We start from the raw sequence: 19,556 nt of genomic DNA on the forward strand, positions 1-19,556 counted from the left end.
AGTGCCCTCATTCAAGGGCCCAGGACATTGACTGCAAAGGCCGGTAGAACATATTGGCTTAAGACCTTTTCTTCTTTCTTTCTTTCTTTCTTTCTTTCTTTCTTTCTTTCTTTCTTTCTTTCTTTCTTCCTTCCTTCCTTCCTTCCTTCCTTCCTTCCTTTCTTTCTTCTTTCTTTCTTTCTTTTTTTAGAGAGAGAGAGAGAGAGAGAGAGAGAGAGAGAGAGAGAGAATTTTTTAATATTTATTTTTTAGTTTTCGGCGGACACAACATCTTTGTTTGTATGTGGTGCTGAGGATCGAACCCAGGCCGCATGCATGCCAGGCGAGCGCGCCACCACTTGAGCCACATCCCCAGCCCCAAGACCTTTTCTTAATAGTAAGAGAAAATTTTCTTTGAACTTGAGAGTGAGACTATGTGGACCAACATATTGTTCAGGTTAAAGGTCTGAAATACAGCAACCTGTAGCCACTGTATTTTTATTATTCTAATGCCTTATTCTTGGAGTGGCTAATTGCACACTTTGTGCAAATGTCAGGGGTACAAACTTCTTCCAAGAAGCAGAAACTTCTTATGCAATGGGCTCTGCTAATGCCTCTTGTAGCTTTTCTGCTGCAATGCCTGCGAATCCATGCTGTGATGAGAAAAATTCTACACATTTCCTTTCTTTAGGAATGAAAAATAATAACTTCCAGTGGAGGGTTATCCAAAGAATATTTTCACCATTACTTAGAAGATATATTCTTTGGTTTATCTTATTCCCAAATGTTCACCCAGATTCACAGTTAAAAACAAGTCTGTGTTACTTCCCTAGGAATTTGCTTTTTGCTTCATGCATATTTATGAAATGGGTTAGATTACTTGTCATTTTTGGAAACTGTTTTCACAGTGCTCACTTCACATAGCAGATTCTCATTTAGTGAATGGATGTGATTTTTGTTCGTGTGACACAGATCTTGAGATTGGGCTCTAGGGGAAGCTGGTGTTATCTATTGTATTTTATTTGTGTATATAGAATTCCTTATATATTGCTCAGCCTTGATAGATGCATGCAAATGCTTATTTAAATTAATATAATCATATTAAAATGTATCAATGACCCAGAATTATGTTGATAATTAACATGCAATTGCTGTGTGTAATGAAAAGGTAAACTCTGAATAAGTAGAACATTTATTCAATAAATGTTTACAATGGACACTTATTAGTTTGAGGTTCTTTGAGAAGAGCAGAAGCTGGCATGCATCCCAACCTCGAGGAGTTACTATTTAATTGGGGGAACTTGCAGTTTCATTGGAAGCTTATACTCTAATGGTAATTATAGGTTTTAAGTTAACCCGCAAGTATGAGCTCCTTGCTGGCTTACATGTTCCCGACAAATCTTTGGAAGCAAGGTATTTGGAGAGCGAAGCTCATAGCTTTAAAGGGTTCAGGTTCCCAATGCAGAAGTCTCTGATATCTCTGCACTAATATCCTAAGGCTGACTTCAAATCTATTTTCATAGCAACCCTAAATAGAATAACAGCAAGGGTTTTGAAATTCTGGGGCATAAAAAAAGAATAAAAATAAGGAAGAATTTGGAACATTTCAGACCTGGGACAAAGCACTGATTATTTTGCCAATTACTTTGATTTATTAGGAGTCGAATAAGGGTTGATTTTGGATCATTTGTGTGTAAGAAATCCCTTAGATCTCTTTTTTCTTCCTTCCATTATCGTCTCCCACACCATCACCCAAAGATATACTATGTGCCTCAGTGGTTTTGATTTAAAAAAAAAAATTAGGGGAAGGCAGATGTGCCAATGTTAACTTAGAGACAATGAGCACTGTTTTAGGGAATGAGCTGGGACACAGAGGACACAGAGTACCTCTTCCATCAGATGCAGCCTCTCTTTACACAGCCTCCTCAATGATGTTGGAGCAATCATCAACTCCATTTTTCTGTACAGGGCTCCGTGAGTGAGCCTGCTAGGCTTGTGCATGGATGGGATCCAGCCACCACTGTATTTACAGATACTGCAATTTGAACTTCAGATAATTTATCTATGTCATGAAATATTATTTTTCTTTTGATTCTTTTAAACATAAAATTTTGCAAACATAAAATTATTCTTAGTGCATACATTGATGTACAAAAACAGACAATGGTTGGAATTTCACCAGCAGCCCATGGTTTACCTGTGCCTGCCTGCTGTAGGGAATCATTCTGGAATGTTCTTTACAACTACCCGGATGAATCTAGTTAAATTGGTGCTTCAAGGAAATCTGAATAAGAGGGACACAATTGCCTCAAAACTAATTAGAATCTCAGAATTTTAAGAATTGTTTTTCCAAAATCTCTATATTTAAGGATAACTAGGTGGTGGCCCAGAGAGATAAAATAACTGCCCAGTGTGACCTGGCTTCTCAGGCCACTTGTCAAGCTCTCTGTCTTCTGCCTGTTCTGGTTCCCAGTGCAGTTGAACTGGACTCTCCTATTTGTTTCTTCATTTTCAAAGCTTTTTTTCCTCTTTATTTCCCCTTTTCCCACATAACTGGGATTCCTCTGTGGCACAGTGTATCAGCCTTTGGGGGAGGAGGCAGATACCTGCTTGTCTAGTGCCCCCACAGCATCAAGAAGGTTTCCCAGGGGAGAACTTGGGATGGATTCCCATATAAAGAGGCGAGGCAGAGGTGGGGAGGGCTTCAAACTCCTGAGTCATTGCTGTGTCATGGTTTACAGGTTGTGTCTCTGTTAAGAGGCGAGTACGAGGGTGTGTGAATTTACGTACAGTTTATAAGATCAAAATCGGTGATACATTTGCCAATAGCTTTATGTGGGGTGGATCAAAGCAAAAGACAAAAGCCGAGAGACTGAAAAGAAAAATCAGATTTAGGTTTCATCATGGCCCCAGCTTTTAGGCACACATCAAAGGGGTTTGGTCTATAGGCTTGTTTTCAAAACATACTTAAAGGGGTTATTGTAAAATTTATTTCACAGAGTGAGAATTTTAACTGTTGATAGACTGGAGCATTATGAGTGAGAAAACCCATTTTTTGTGTGCTTTCAGTATTCACCTAGAGGTAAAAAATTCAGAGGTACATTTAAGCAAGTGGGATGAGTGGTTTGCTGCTCACTGGGATACTTCTCTGTCTCATGTTTGTTGAGAGCCCAAGATAATAAATCATAACCACTCCCATATTCCACAGTGAGGAACTGGGCCTTATAAACAGGACTTGCAAAGAAGAAAGGAAAAAAAAAAAGATCCCGTTTAATGGCCCTTACCTGGCATCTACCCCAGGCTATGAAGGAGGTCTGGGGTTTGAGAGAAGAACCTGGAATTTGGAGAGAGAGTTTGTTTGGCAAAAGTTGGGCACTGAGTGCCACGTTTCAGTCAAGTTTCATGCTCTTCTGGCCTGCACCCTCCCCTTCCAACATAAAAGCAATTTGCCTTTACCAAAGGCAAATCATTAGAGAGAAGGCTCTCAGGGTCTCCCCTGCAGAGCTTGAACAGGTGGGAACGCAGGACCAGGTAACTGAAGTGATAGTGGCAACTGAGGACAAGGGAGTGATGCACTCCTGATGGTGGGTCAGATGCTCCTGTCACCTGGGGGCCAGGTGAAGGCCACATGACAGGATGTCAGCTTGGGACTGCCTTAGATCCTGGCCAGGGGACTTCAAGGAGGAGCAAGGAACAAGAGAGTGGAGGTGGGCCACTAGATTCTGGGGCTGAAGGAGGAGTCCTCAGCCACAGACAAACTGAGCCTTGTCAGGGACGTTCAGGTGAGGGATTCCCCAGCTTGGAGATGTTGTCCAGGGAATCCATAAGGCCACCACAACAGAGCTGGCATTCAACCCTGCTGGAGCCAAAGCCGGGTCACGTGGGCACCCCTCCAGGGGCTTCTTCCTCTCTCCTCACCTTCTCCAGCTCTGCTCCTGGAGGTGTGAGAAGCCACGGCTGGGGAGTGGGGTGCACAGGGCAGAGGCCCTTCCTCTCTGCATTCACCTGGAATGAAGGTTTGGAGTTTGATGGTTACATGAAATACTACATTTTAATTTCTGAAAGGAGACTACTCTTAGGAATGCAAGTGATAGAAAAGTGCCTAATAATCAGAGAACAGGCAGATTTCTATGTGCTCCATGAAAGATTTTACCTGGAGAAAAGCAAGATTTCATGCAGAGACAAAGAGAATTAGCATTGCAAAATGGTTTTGAATAGCAAAGGGTAGAGGCGGGTCATAAAATCCTGTTCTGGTTACTGTCTGCTAATCCCATCCACTTGATGTTTGGATCACAGCTATAATTTAAAACTTAAAAGTGTTCATGTCCCACAGTCTCTTGTTTGTGTTACAGTGCCAATAAAACCCATATGAATAGAAACGCCAACACAGAGTGCTCTGCAAACATCTTACAACCGGTTTTTTTTTTTTTTTTTTTTAATGATTTTAACACTTATTTTAAAACTGAGCAATGCAGGCTAATGGGAGAAAACCACAGGCTACTCTTGTTTATGGAAATAGATTCAAAAATTAAAGTAAAATGTTAAATATCTTAAATTAATTAAAATATTTGCAAATGAAGCCTAGTGATGATTACAAAGAATAATGCATCAGGACCAAATAGTCAATTTCAGGATGAAAGCCTGTTGCGACACCGAGGAGCCTGTTCATGACAGTCACTTTACCAAAGGACATGCTGCAGAGAAAGCAATTTTTAAAAATTCAACACATATTTCTGGTAGAATCTAAGATCAAGGAGCCTCCTAAACTTAGGAAAAGAGTATCTAAAACACAGCAAACATCTTACTTAAAAATGAAATATTAGGGACATACTGATTTAAATCAGGACCACTGCCGTTCCTCCTGATGGCACTGCAGGTACTGGCCCATGAAATAAGACAAGGGACACTGGGATGCACACATTGGAATGGAAGTGATAAAAGCAGCATCCTCTGTAGAGGATACAATTTTCTATCTAGAAAATCAAAGACGACCTCAAAAGCTCTTAGAGTTAATATGAGAATTTGTGAATTGAACAAATGTAAGACCAAGAAGTAAAACCACAAATTTACTATTACCCAACAGCTGAGAGTAAAAAATAGGTGCTATTCACAACAATAATAAAACAGCCAAATTCCTACAGATAAGCCTAATAAAAATGTATAAGATGTATATTAAGAAAGTTTGAAAAAATCTATTGAAGAAGTGATGAGCAGTGGAGAGATATATAGTGTTCCTGGATGGGAAGACAGAATTGTTAGCTTGTTTCTTTCCAAGGTAATTTATAAAGCCAGTGTCACTCCAACCAATATTTCTGCAGATTTTTTTTTCTCAGAATAAAACTATAATAGAATGGAAAGGCAAAGTGAGGGAGGACTTTCTATGGCACGTATCAAACTGGACTATAAATGACAACAGGTGCAACAGTGGTTTTGGCACAGAAATAGAACAATAAATAAATGCAGTAGAATTGGGAGTCTACAGAGTAATGTGCATGCCGCAACTAAACCTTTATAAATGCACTATTTCATAAGTGGTGCCCAGAGAATTCCATCTGGAAAAATTTCACATCTCACACCATGTATGAAAAGAAATTCCATATGGTTTGAAACCATAAGCTTTTAAAAAAGCTGGAGAATATCATGCTAAGAGGGATAAGCCAATCCCCAAAAAACAAAGGCCGGATATTTTCCCTGATATGTGGATGTTAATTCACAATAAGGGGGTGGGGGCTAAGGAAGAATAGAGGTACTTTGGATGAGGTAGAGGGGAGTGAAGGGAGAGGAGGGGGTATAAGGTAGGAAAGACAGTAGGGTGAGTAAGATATTATTACCCTATATGCATATATGATTACAGGACCTGTGTGATTGTACGTCCTGTACAATTAGAAGGATGAGAAGTTATACTCCACTTATGTGAAAAATTAGTTGCTAACTTCCCCTCAAAATGCATTTTACTGTCATGTATAACTGATTAGAACCAATAAAAAAACCTTAAAAAGAAAGCAAAACTATAAAAGTACAAGAAGAACATAGGACATTTAGATAATATTTAGGGAATATTTTTCCTAATTAAGATGAAGAGCATAGATACCAGAAGCATAAACAGCTTAAAAGTTTAAACTTGAGCCAGGTATGGTGGCTCATGCCTGTAATCTCAGGGACTCAGGAGGCTGAGGCAGGAGGATAGAGAGTTCAAAGCCAGTTGCAGCAAAAGCAAGGCACTAAGCAACTCAATGAGACCCTGTCTCTAAATAAAATACAAAATAGGGATGGGGATGTGGCTCAGTGATTGAGTGCTCTTGCGTTTCATCCCTGGACCAAAAAAAAAATAAATAAATAAATAAATAAATAAACTTGACAATAAACCAAGCTAAAATGTAAGCAGAATAATGGAAAAACATAAAAGATAAATTAATGTTTAATTTGTATAAAAAATCAAGCACACTCAAATCAATGAGACAAATTACCCAATAAAATTGGACAACTGGGGCTGGGGTTGTAGGTCAGTGGCATAGTGCTTGCCTTGCATGCATGCACTAGGTTGGATCCTCAGCATCACATAAAAATAAATAAATAAAGAAAGAAAGAAAGAAAGAAAGAAAGAAAGAAAGAAAGAAAGAAAGAAAAATATTGTATTCATCTACAACTGAAAAAATTTTTAAAAAATGGACAACTGATAAGAAAAAATTTATTCATAGTTCATTGGAATGTGAAAAATTAGTTGCTAACTTCCCCTCAAGTAGCAAATTAAAATAATAAGTAGTGAACAATTTTAGTTAGCAAAATATTATTTGATGTTAACTTGGTGCAGGAAAGTGAATATTGCCATACATTATTGATAGAAGTATAAATTATCAAATAATTTTTGAAGAACATTTTGGCAATTAACATGTCAATTTAAAATCCCTACTTTCTTTAGTTCAGATCTCCTGTCACATAAAACCTTCATATGTAAGTACAAAGTACACAAGAATTACTTATTTGTAAGATTAAATGAATTGGCAATAACTTACATGTCCATCATAAATTTTATGATGCCAATATAAAGAATAACGTGTGTGTACTGAAATGAAATGAATTCTGAGATGTAACATTAAGTTAAAAAGCTGTAACTTTCTGAAAAATAGGCACATGTGCCTTTATGTATGCAAAAAATACTGAAATCTGTATCTATAAGTCTGCAGCTCTTCATGTAAATACATAAAAAAAGTCCCCAGAGGGTACTTTGATTGCGCAAGGGAGGAGTCTTATTTTAAGGAGATAAAATGGATGGTTTTGCTTATTCAAAATTTTTAGAATTACAGTTTTCAAAAAGAACGTGGTTCTTGTATTCCTTCTGTAATTTTAAACATGGTTGCCCCGCTTTCTTTCCTAAACACGGGGCAGGAAGAGGCCTGGGATTTCAATGACGAAGATGTCTGTGCTTGGAAGTGGCTCTTCAGCTGTCCCTACTGGATTTGCATATGCCTGGGGCTCATCTCTTAATCTCCTGCGTTTGACCTTGGTCCTGCTAACCAGAGCTTCAACACATGCATGAGTGAATTTGAAGCACAAGAACAGAGTAGAGAATTTGGAAGGGGTTTAACAATTAGAGTTCCCAATGATTAAATAGGCCGTAGATAATAAGAAATGAACGGTTGCATTCCATGTTAGATTCGGTTCCCTACAGAAAGGCTGATTAGCTGCAAGAACTGCAAATAGAAGAGCCTGAGAACTTAGAGTTATGTAAGAATGAAGAGCCATTTCCTGGGTTGTTTTCATCTCATGGATGAAGAAAGGAGACTGGTGGATGTCCCATGACCTTCCTTTGTCTAATTAATGGCACATCAGTGTTAAAACTCTGAATCCTACTTCTCACCTCCTCACAACAAATCCAAAGCTGTCATTGTTGTATGGACTTGTAAGAGGAGACATTTTAAGAAAAAAGTAATCTCATTAAAATCATAGAAAACAAATAAAACATGTGAAATAAGCAAGTAAAAATTATAGACATGAACAGATTTTTCTGTTTTATTGTTCTTCAACTGTGCCTTACCAAAAATGTAAGATTTTATCAGTGACACCTAAAGCTGAAGACAGTAGCAGTAGGAAGGCGTTGGGTGAGAAGCTATCACCACAGGCAAATTCTAACGTGAACATTTCAGTAATAAGTGCCAAAAAAATAACTCTGAGAAGACTACATATGGGATTATTGCTACTGAGAAAAGAAAGAACAATTCTATCCAGGGGAAATGAGAACTACAGAGACAAATGAGAAAGTGATAGGCTAGGTGAACTTATTTCATGGTTAATCTTTAAGTTTTCATATTCAAATTTTGACTTTTAAAAGGAGTAATAAAATGCAATACATTGAAATGAAGGGAGGAAAAAAAACCCATTCAGGTTAGCAGAGCGAGGTGATTGCCTTGGAGTTTCCTACACAAGATTAACGGTTGTGCAAATTTTTATAACAAAACTGGGCATTGATAATGTGAATGCAAAAAATTCTTGATTACTATGAATAATGAAATGTCACAGAATGTATAAAACTTAGTCTTGCCTGTAGTTTCAATGGACTTCTTTGCCACACTTTTTCTGAAACTCCTTAGAAGAAACAATCATAGCAGCTGAGGTTTGTCTTGTCATTTGCCTGAGCATGATTTTTCCTTCCAGGACCTCTCAGCATCTCCCTCTGCTTGCTAGATTACTCTGAATTTTATAGCACACACACCGATCACCAGTTATGTGGGTTGGCAAGCTTTTCTGTAAGAGCCAAGCAATAAATATTTTAGGCTTTGTGGACTGAGAGGTCTCTGTCACTACTATACCAGTTGGCCTTGTAGTAATAAAAGCAGCCACAGAAACAATTTAAACCGATGGCCATAGCTGGATTTCAGTTATATTTTATTTATGGAGACTGAAACATACATTTCATAGAATTTGCATGTATCATGAAACATTACTCTTAATTTTTTCATTTACCCATCTAAAAATGGAAAAGCCTCTTAGCTTTCTGGTTATAGAAAAATAAGTAAAGGGCCAGATTTGTTCTATGGGCTACTGTTGGATAAGTCCTAACCTGAAACCTTAGAAATAGGGAGGAAAAACAAATGAGAATATTTTAATAATGAAATTGCTTTCAAAAATATTTTTGACCTTGAATTCTCAAGAGACAGATCTTTGTGCAGTGCAGTTATAGTTCTCAATACCTCTCCAGCACTGTCTGTGTGCCTGTTGCTTTTCAATGTACATTACCTCTAGTGACTCACTGAATTCCCACAATCAGCCAGTGAGATAAGAACTATTACCACCATACTCATTTTACAGATAGGAAACCGAGGCACAGGAATTTTCAATAATTTTCCCAAATTCTCCACGTTAGTGAAAATAGCGGGGCCGAGATGGTCATCTAAGCAGTCTAGCTCCATCTAAATATGTGCACTTGACCGTGATGTTTCCTGAGTCCCAGTACTGACTTGAGGTTGTATGCATCTTTTTGCTTGAGTATCATCCATAAAATCTAGATAATTTATATATTTATTAATTTTTTTATTTGTTCTTTTTAGTTATATAGAACAGTAGAATTTATTTTTATACAAGCATGGGATATATCTTATTTTCATTAGGATCCCAGTCTTGTGGGTCTAGATAATTTAGTAAGATATTTTCATATACAACCTGTCTGCAACGTAGCAGTAGCATCTGAAATGGGAAGGATGGGAAAATGCTGAGCAACCTTGTATTTCAAATCAATATATATTTTTAAAACGTTCTTGAATAACATAGTTTAGTAGGCAAAATAATAATCATAAACAATCTTCTAAAAAAACTTCAAAGTGAAATGAACAAAGTCTTATTTGCTTGATTGATTGATGCTGAAGTTAGGGCAGGCCTTAAGACTTTGCATGTGTGTTACTGAACTAAAAATAAAAAGTGCTGTTGACCTTGGGTCCACTGGGGACGGAGTGAATAGGGATGTCCTTGGGGAACCTGGTGGATCTGCAGTCTGCAGTGTCTTACTTTCTATTTAACTTGCAAGTCAATCTATTACACAAGCAAAACTGTAACAAGAAAATTGGTTATCAAGGGCCCCACACCTTTGAAAAATGTCTCAAATATATCACCAATTATAATAAGTCTGTTAAACAAATTGTCTGTATGTGTGTGTGTGTGTGTGTGTGTGTGTGTGTGTGTGTGTGTATGTTTGTTTCTGAGTAAGAGAAGGACAAGACATACCCTATAAAAAACTGCTGGATCTGTGAGATCTAAGTTGAACCACTTTTCAGTTGATCAATATCTGGTAAATTCCTTTCCTTCAATTTACCATCCAATTTCTTGACTAAAAAATGATGCTGATAATATTAACAAACCCACAGGCAGATTGGAAAGATTAAATGAGATCATATATCTGCATTGTAAATGATAAAAGAACAATGCATTTATTAATCTCTTAATAAAGCTAGTGAGAAGAGACAGACAAATCAAGCTGTATCCTTCTGTTTAAATTTAAAGGAACTATATTACTGCCAGCATCAGCAAATTCAGACAAAGCATTTGCTATTGTTTATTTTTTTTTTCAACAAGAGCTAGAAAGCAACTAATAGTATAGTTCCAATCAAAGATGGTTTCAGAGACCAGTGAAAATGTGGACATTTATTTTAATTTGAACTGAAGTATACAGAATCAGTATTCCTTCAGAAAGGTCTTAGGGGATAGATTTTATTAAAATATTTGTTTTACATTCGTTCTAATGAGAAGCATGTTCCCAGTTATGATCGAAAACTTTTATATTTTTAAGAAATAAATACCCAGTTACTCAAGTGAAAGGTGATGTGGTATCTCTGGGTGGAGACTTGCTATTGATAAAAATCCCAGCACTTTTGCTAATACTTCTGCAAGACTGCCATGCAAGAACAAAGAGAATGTTCATCCTGCTGCTTTGCAACCTTTAAAAGTGCCAATATTATTATTTTCAAAGTTAACTTTTGTTTTTACTACCCTCTCTGCTACTATCCAGAATTGAATTCCTGGTTTTCTATAAAATTACCTTATTATTAGTGGGGTGAAATCAACCTTCTCTGTGGTTTCAGGATGATTGGAGGGTAGATGGGATCTGGGATGGGTGGTAGCTGGAGGTGAAGCTTTGGGTCAAGATCATGCTGGGTGAATGGACTATAAACACACACACACACACTGAGCTCTAAGAGAAATGCTCTGAAGGACCATCTTTGCTGCAAAAGTTCCTGCTTGCCCTGTAGACAAAACATGAACAGTTATTAATTATCCTAACAATAACCAATCTTGGCAAATCAAACTGCTACCAAATAGAATCTCATCTGGGACTTGAGGACAAGCTAACTGGCCCTCAGATTCCCCTGCTACAAGGATAATTTTGGGAGAGAACTGATCCTGAATACTTGTAAAATCTCATTTTAATGAATTTGAGGGAGATGGAAGTAGCTTTGTTACATTCCAATTATATCTAAATGGAACCTATTAAGTGGAGCACAGAGGTGGTGTTATTTACTTGATTTAGTTTATCTAAATAAAGCAGGCATTTTGTTTCTATGTCCTGGTTTAGCTCTTTTTTTAAAACAACACTCCACTTTTATCTCCCATTCATTCTGTAGCATATTGAGGTACCCACTTAGGAGATATTCTATCCCTGACCCCAACTTCTGGCAATTTTCTTGCTCTCATTCCTTCCCACCTTCTCTCCTCCTCTGAGACACTAACATAACAATACTGTAAAAGGAGACAGCGCTAATTCTGAACCATAACGGTGTTTTCATTAAGCAGATCGACTGCTACGTGGACAGGGACTTGCGAACACATCTGTTCGACAGGGTTTTTCATTTCATATGATTTTCTAAAACCACATTGGCAAATATCATTTTTGTGAGCTATCCCCAAGGACATAGATATAGTTTTGCTCAACAGAACTCTGAGTTGAAATGCTATTTATGATTGCGGGATGCTACTTGCATTTATTTGCTGCCTTCCATAGATAAACTTTGAGCTAGTGTTACATAAACGTGAATTTTGTGCTTTATTTTCTCTCCATTATGGGACTGTTCCTCTATGAAATTGCTTACCTCTTCTCAGTTCTTCTCTCTGGGTCATTTGGCACACGATGGCAAGGCTGTTGGTCCTGGGTAGCAAGAAAATCTGAGAACAGCATTATTTATGCTAAAGCAACTATTATACATAAGTTACACCTATTGATCTTATTTTCTAGAACCATGATCAACTGAGATAAAAAGAGGCAAGAAAATGAATAATAGTGGTTTAATAATTTTTCTATTGATTTTCTTGATTAGAGGGGTTGGAATTATTCCTTGAAAAATATTCCTTGTTTCTTTCAAAAAGTCTTATAAAGTGTATTTTAGATGAAGGACACAACACAACTGTCTCTCTGACCTTGGCTTTCAAGTGAGTGACACATAATAGAGACTGTAGTGTGTTACATCTGTCTGAAACTAGTTCCATAAAGATTTCCAGTGAGAAGAAACTTGGCTCTAGGTGGGCCATTCCTGAAGTCCTTAGGATGGATGGATTTCTAGCCTTGTTAGCTGAGGTCAGTGGGGGACATTTGGCAACGTCTGTAGACATTTTTGGTTGATAGAACCTGAAGGTGGTGGTGGCTCTAGTGGCAGAAGGTCAGAGATGATGTTCACCTTCCTATGATGCACAGACATTCCTCCACAACAATACATAGTCTGGCAGCAGTAGTGAGGGGGAGAAATCATGGATGGCATCTGGATAAAAGGCTTGTTTGAACTTTAACTGATTTAAGGCTGATTCTGGCCGTCCATCCCATGGGCTATTCTGCAGCCATTGAAGAATGAGAGCTTTGTGTCAGTCTCTGAAGAATTGTTCAGGATGCATTAATGAATAAAATTAAGTTATCAAGTGATAATAATGATGAAATAAATAGTATCTATAGCCAGTCTTTATGGAGAATTTCCTCTCAGCCTTTGTGGTAAGTGCTGTAGGTACATCATCCCATTGAATGATCTCAACAATACGAAGTGAGCATAATTGTTAGTACTAGCTTATAACCTAGGACAGCGAGAGAGGGAAAAGTTAGAAAAAGTTGCCTAAATCACGGAGCTGGCAAGGCCTCAGAGTTCATGTGTCTTGGCACCTGGTTATATATGTGCACGGCGACAATAATACCACACTGAAGATTTTACGAAATGCAATGGTCTCCCTCCCAAATCCTCTCAGGCTCTGGTTTCTTAGAGAAAACCCTCTGAATAAATGTTGTTCTGAAAATAATTACTTGACTGAAAAATATTAGGCACTATTTGTTGATGCCCCACTGTGATCAAAGCCTGATTCATCTGTACATTATGATCACCTGCTTCCCTTTCCCAGTTTTTAATTGTTACTTTATTCTATTGATTGCCATTGTTCATTTAAATAAATTCTTCCTGAATTTATATCACAGCTCTGCTGTCTGTACATCCTCTATCTTAGTACCCCTGACTTTTCTTCTCTGGTTCCCTCCTCTCTTTTACCACTGCTAGGATATTTAATATTTATTTTTGTGGTTATGCAAACCTTATTAAGTTTTCTGAGGTTGTGTGGAAGTTGAGGTGGGATATTAAAAACCACTAGCTGGAGTGTGCATAGCTGTCATGGCAGATGGTTCATGGACCATGTAGGAACGCAGAAGGCTGAGATTACATTTTCTTCTCTCCTGAAACCAACATCTCCATCCTTGAGCCCAGGTGGATAATGAGGGTGTGGGTACCAATGAATGCTATTTTTCTGAATAAAAACTCTCAGTGAGTGCCCTGTTTTCAGCCCACGTCATATACCTCCATTTACTATGTACCCACTATCTCTCCTGGATGCCACAGAGCTCATCTTCTCTAACCACCTCTGTAGCCTATTCTGGGGGCTTAGTGCCTTTAAACCCCAACAGAATATATAACTATTCTTTACAAATTTCCTTTCTTTCTTTTTTTTAACCAACATTTTATATTTGTTCAGGTTTCAGTTAGTTCAATGAATAAAAAATGAGTACAAGAGAGTCTAGATTGTCGCCTCCAGAAGGGAGTTGGGGTCTTATTTCCCTTTGATCATGATCCCAGCATGGTCTTTTAGCACTTTGGAGAGTCACTTCCGGAGGGGGCCTCTGGCCTTTGAAGACAGCCTGTTCTAGGAGAGCTGGCAACCGCACTTCTAAGGTGGTTGCTCGTGGCAACCGTTAAGTGAGAAGAATGTTCCCTTAAGATAGCAACGTGACTCTTCAGAACATTCCCAGGTGAAGGGACATCGGGCTTTATGTGGGAAGTGTGTGAGGCCACTCTGCCTCAAGTGTCAAAGAGAGATGGGATGGCAGGCATTTCTGTAAGACTCCAGGGCAGGAGGTTTGATGCTCAATTGTCCTGAGCAGGGTAGTAGTAGTGGTGAGTGGGTAATTGTGGGCTGCAGATGCTTCTGCTCCTGGTCTTCCACCCTCACTTCTAAACAGTCCCCTCCAATCACTCGAAGGCTCTGTAAGAAACTTCATAGACATGTCCCAGCCTCCCGTCTGTGTCTGAGAGTCAATGTGTGAAAGGATGACCTGAGGAGCTTCTCACACAGACCCAGGTGGCTCCAACGTTAGAGTCGATGCCCAGTGTATCCCAGAGCTTCTACTTCCACACCACAGACTTCAGCTGACCTTGAAAGACTTGGCTGAATAAATTTACCTGTTGTTTAGTTTTAAAGTGTCCTAACAATTAAGAAATCTTTCTTACAGGGGGACGGATGATGAATCTTTTAAAGGATCTTCAGGGTAAAGTGGTGGCTTGCTTGTAAGTTTTTTGTCTAGATAATGTCTAGAGACCTGCCCAGAAAACAGTCACAAACAAACAAAACCTCACAGGCACAAAATAAATGAGACTGGAAAATAGAACATGTGTGTTGTTTTGACCATGCAGGTTGGAGGGGTCTCGGGTCCTGGGAAGTGTAGAGGACAGGGCTTTCTGAGCTCACTGAGGAGATCCAGCCACCATGTGGGAGAGCTGGGAACCATCTAGAGTGACTGATAAACACACAAGACCCTGATTTCATTGGAAACCTCAGTAGGGACCACTGAATACAACTCACCATCTGAACCTGCACTTGGTTAGGGCGTGGAGTGCCTGCCTGAAGCTGTCTGTGCCTGTCACTGTCCACAGTGGCATTTGTGCCACCGATTCCCATTCACTTTCTCTTCTCTGAATTTGCAACCTTTCCTGAGGGAGAAAGGGGGGAGATAAAAAGCAAAATAGTTTATCTGTTAATCTTAAGTTTAGCATCATCTGATTGAAATACCCTGACTTAAAAAGGAATTTCTCCCATGTTCAAGATGGAAAATCCTTTTCTTAGGCTCCTGGGAAGGGAATTTTGAGAAAGGTTCAGAGGAAAGAGTTACTTTTATCTCAGTGAATGTTTAAAGGTCAACTTATGGGCTTCAACTCAACTGATTTTGCTTCTTGGCAAAACCAGTCTGGCATGTTCCAAAGCTGTACAAAGGAAGACTTGTGACATTAAAATGAAAAAATACATCTGAGACACAAAATCAGAATCTCTATCCTACAGAGTCGAGGAACCTGCATGCTTTATAGGCTCCCCACAGGATTCTGGACTAGGCACCATGAGGGTGTTTGTAGGTCACTGCCTTACTGTGTGTGTCCCTGCTGGCAATTTGTTTATAAACCTTCCGATATTTGCATACAATTTGATGAGCTTCTGAATTTTTATTTAAGCATCGAGACTGACCGCATAATTTTCAGGACCCAGTGTAAAATAATGACATGGGTCATTGTTGAAGACATTATTAGGAATCTCAAGATGGAGAGAGAAAAGTGTTAAGCCAAGAAAAGGGCTTGGTGTGACTGCAGAGATTATATGCCTATCTATGAAAGCAGTCCTGTTAGCTGGTAATGATTGGAAGAAAAGGCCATGAAAGATAGAGGTTAAGTGTTTGGACAAAGCAGGCTGCCATATAGAGCCAGTTAGGTCTGCTCTGCAAAGCTCTAGAGAATATCAGTTTGCATGATGTTACCCACTTGTGCATGCAGTGCATACACTGCACAGCTCTATGTGGCACACCAATATCAGTTAACCACTGACTGGACACCAGGCTGGGAAAAGATGCATGTTCATCTCTGGTCAATGTCTGGAGGTACTGATTATTTAAATATGTCTTTATTTAATTTACCTGTATGCCAGACTATTAACTATGACTTCACTTGAAACAGTTACTTCCCTTTCAAACTTGCTGTTTTAAAGTTTGTCCAGATATTTAATAGGATCCAGAAGTTATGGGAGCAGAAAGACAGAGATGAACCCAAGATCTCCAGTTTCCTCAGCAACTTTTTGAAATCTAAAGACACTCAGCACTGATTCTAAGATGTTTTGGAAAACTTCTGTGTTACTCAGCAATTTTTCATTGCTGTGACAAAATAGCTGAGAAAATCAACTTAGAGAAAGATTTAGTTTGGCTCACTGTTTCAGAGGTTTCAATTTGCTGAGTCTATTACATTGGGCCTGAGGTAAGACAGAATATCATTGCTAAAGGGCATGGGGGAGAGGAATTGCTTAGCTCATTAAACCCAGGAAAGGGAGAGAGAAAAATGAAGGGGTCAAGGACAAGCTCTATCCTGCAAGGGCACACCCCCAGTGACTTACTTTCTCTAGCTAAGACCACTTTCTATAGTTTCCACCACCTGCCAATAATGCCATCAGCTGTGAATCCATCAATGGGGCAACCCGATATTGAGGCCAGAGCCCTCCTGATCCAATCACTGCCTCAAATTCCCATCTCTGAACATAGCTGCACTGGGGAGCAGGTCTTCAACACATGAGAATTTGGGGGACTTGGATTTGGATTCCAGATCCAAACCGTGACAGCTTCTCCACTCACAATCCCAACGAAGGCTTGCATGGTACTTCTGGGATGGTTTTCTTACGGAACATCTTATTCAGCTTTTCCCATGGACAGCTTTGTCATTATCTCTTTTTGATAGATGAACAAATTGAGGCTCGGAGAGGCTGAGTGAGGCCTGGAGGAACTCTGACAGAGCAGGTAGTAGAACTGGGGTAGGATCTGAGACCATCTCAAGCCAGATCCCATTTCTTTCCCTTTTGGAGATTCTATGCTACTCCTCAGCGGGGCCCCGTTACACTGTACACCCTACAATATCAGATCAATCCCAAGGAATTGGACAGGAACTCAGGAGAAAATCTTTTGCCCTGAAGTGCTTCTATCCTATCCAGAATGGTGGATCTCAGTTCTCTCCAACAAAGTCATCCTGTTTTCAACTCTCTTGGTGTCATTATCTTAGACTATATACAAATGTGTCTTAGTGAGTTCAGTCTATTCTAACAAAATGCCAGACTGAGTGGCTTAAGCAACAGACATTTATTTCTCATAGATCCGGAGTCTCAGAAGCCCAGGACCAAGGAGCTGACAGATTTGCTATCATTCTGTCTTGCGGATGGCCACCTTCTCGCTGTGATCACACACGGCCTTTCTTCTGGATTTCTTTCACTCTCTGTTCTGCTTCTTAATAAGGCACTAGTTCCATGATGAGGACCGCACTCTCATGATCTAATCTAAAACTAATTACCTCTTGAAGGCTCCACATCCCAGCATCGTCTCACTAGGGGTTAGGGCTTTAACATATGAATTTTTGGGAGACAGACACTCAACTCATATCACTCAATTTACAAAAATTCCTCTGATTCCAAAATTTGTCTTACTGTTATCATCTTTGGCTTTATTTATTGAATGCTAACTTAAATGCAGATTTAGTTTTTAAGTATTTCATGAGTATAACCCATTTACTCTCCATGACGAAGCTATGTAGTTGTTACCATTATTGTCTCCCTTTTACACATGGTGATCTTGAAGTGCAGTAACTAAGTGACTTGCCCCAACTCATACAGTTAGTTAGCTACTGAACCTGCATTTCCCCCAGGCATCTGGCTCTTGAGTCTGCTCTTAACCTCTGCTTATTAGTGAAATGATCGCCCTTAATATATCATTTGCTAACTTGCTTTTTAACAAAGCAACATGGTCATTCAAACTATTTTGTTTTTTGACCACTGTGAAAACTGTTACTTTGCTGAAGAGCTCTCTCATTTTTTTTGCAACATTTGGAAGCTTGGAACCTCATGTTCTAAAAACGCTTGGCCAACTGGATTCTGGTTTAGATTCTGCTAGTAGGATCACAGTTCTTCATGCTTTGTCATTTCTCTACCTGTGGAGGCCAACTGCTATGGACTGAAAGTTTTTGTCCCCCCAAATTTGTATGTTGAAACTCTAATCTCCAAGGTGATGGTGTTTGAAGATGGGGACTATAGCAGGTGATTAGATCATGAGGTTGGAGCCCTCATAATAGGATTAGTACCCTTAGCGGAAGTTTGCTTTCCCCCTTCTTGCATGAACCAAGAGAGGGCCATTTGAAGAAATAAATAGGAAGACAGCTCTTTCCAAGAACTTGATTATATTGGTCCCTGATCTCAGACTTCTAGCCCTCAGAGCCATGAGAAATAACTCTATCAGCCACCCAGTGCATGGTCATTTGTAACGGTAGCTTGAATTTACCAAACCTTGAAGGATACTCTAGATATTCCTCTGCAAATCACCACGCTGCGGGTCCACACATCAGTGACTAGAAGCAGAGTTCCTTTAACTCCTGGCCAGAGAGTAGTAGCCGTTTCTTGATTCTCTGGAAGCTAATGCTAAACTTGAGAGTTAGCAATAGCTTTAACTGAACTTTATTCTTTTACCACTTCCAGGATTTTATAATCACTTACCTCCCTGTATTAAATTACTTCCTACTTTGAATACCTGAAGGAATTTCTGTTTTGTTGACCAAAACACTAAGCAATATGATTATACTCTGTTTTGTTTTCCCCTTGGAAAATAGACAATGTAATACCAGAGAAAACTCTTTTGTATTAACCTCTATGTTCCTAAGCTTTTGTAGGTAGAAATCCCATTATCGACCAAAACTTTCACTATAAAGGCGAAAAAGCATAAATATTAATATGTAAATACTATTTCCAGCATCACGGTTGAAGAGCATATCTTTTAACAGATCAAATTCCATTTTTTAAATTGTAGAAAGCGATGATTCTTCACTGCTGCTCATATAGAATCATTTCAATAACTTTAAAAAATACCTAGGCTTGGGCCCACCCCAGTAAAATCAGAATTTCTTGTTTATTAAACTTCACTTTATAAGATGTATAATTCAAGTAATTTGGAATAGCTGTTGGGTTATCTGGCTGTATCAACACTACCGTTTTCTGCCCTATCTCAATGCCTGTGTGCCTGGGTGGGTCATGCGCTCTCACAGCAGAGGAGAATACATCCACCTGGATGGATGGACACATATGGTGTTTCTGGACCTAAGTTTCTTAATACTTGCACGTGCCTACAGAGACCTGGAACTATCACTGAAGTTGAGATTCTGATGAAGTACATCTGGGATGGGGCCTGGGATTCTACATTTTCTAGGCGATTCCAATGCTGTGGGATTTCTGATTTTGACTTTTTTTTAACTCTTAGATTTTGATGTCTCTTTTTCATCAATCCTGTCCTTCCC

The sequence above is a fragment of the Callospermophilus lateralis genome, chromosome 10 (genome assembly GCF_048772815.1).
Source record: "Callospermophilus lateralis isolate mCalLat2 chromosome 10, mCalLat2.hap1, whole genome shotgun sequence".
In the NCBI taxonomy this organism is placed as follows: domain Eukaryota; kingdom Metazoa; phylum Chordata; class Mammalia; order Rodentia; family Sciuridae; genus Callospermophilus; species Callospermophilus lateralis.